The sequence below is a fragment of the Sminthopsis crassicaudata genome, chromosome 3 (assembly GCF_048593235.1).
Source record: "Sminthopsis crassicaudata isolate SCR6 chromosome 3, ASM4859323v1, whole genome shotgun sequence".
Classification (NCBI taxonomy): domain Eukaryota; kingdom Metazoa; phylum Chordata; class Mammalia; order Dasyuromorphia; family Dasyuridae; genus Sminthopsis; species Sminthopsis crassicaudata.
Window position 1 is genome coordinate 156,519,387 of NC_133619.1, and position 1,203 is coordinate 156,520,589.

The following is a 1,203-nucleotide window of genomic DNA, read 5'->3' on the forward strand; positions in this document are numbered from 1 at the left end:
AGAGCAATGTTCTGAAAGAGGCTATGTATATTAATGCCTCTGCCTCAATTTGAAGTTCAGGAGGAATGAGTGAGACACTTCTCTGCACTGAAACTGCACTGAACAAAGTTTTCTGTTAGGAAGGGAAGTGACAACTAAAATGCATTAATAATTTAGGGTAGAGGTGTCAAACTGAAGGCCCACCTGCAAAACTCCCAAGTGTTAGCTGAATCAGATTTAAACGTAATTAGGAAATGTTTAACAAAATATTTAGGTAATATAGATAATATCAATTTGTGATTTTCTAAATCAATGCATGACTTGCAGGGATATATTTCTGTTTGAATTTGGTGTTGACTTAGGTGAATCCTTATGGTAGAATGGTAATTCCACGGGCATAGTGGTATTAAGGTAAACAGGAGCAAAGTGATCCTGGGTATGCCTGGGCTGAGTGGAACAGGAATAGGAGATGCAGAAGGGGATATTCAAAGAAAAATATCTTCATCTAAAATAAACCAGAATAACAGGGATTTGGAAAGCAGAAGAATGGATTATGAGTCTACAAAGTTTAGTTAGTAGATATACTTTTAGAAATATCACTTAGAATGTTTATTGAAGAAGAATGATAGTATGATGTCCTGGTTCCACATGTGTCTTAGGGAATCAAAAAAGTCTAATAATGCTAGATACAGAGATACTAATAGATAAGGATATGAGAATATCTTGCTTGAATGATTTGTGTTTCTGGTGATATTTTTCGTGTTATTTTATCTTTCTATTGTATATTGACCTATTCAGGTCATTTTTGGCACAGCAAGAAGGGTAGTGAAAGGATATTAGCTAAATAATATTTAGCTAGCTTGTGTAATACCGGATATCATAATATAAATAATATGTCTATGTTTTGCTCTGGAATTGAAGTCACCAGATGGAAAATTATTCATAATTGCAATCATAACATACCATACAGAATTTCCTGCAAACAAAACTTTGATTCCAAAGACCTCATGCAAGTCATATATAGAAGTGCCTTTTCAGCAAGAAGCTGTCAGTCTTCAATCTCAACACAACCTAGGTCATCTCAGCGATGGAAGGGCCTTAATAGGTACAAAATAAACCTTCAGACAAAGGATTGAGTATGAAGCTTCAATGGGAACATTGTGCTCTTAGGTCTTTATAAGGGATTTTACCCTGAGCTCATACCACACAAGTGATACCGACACC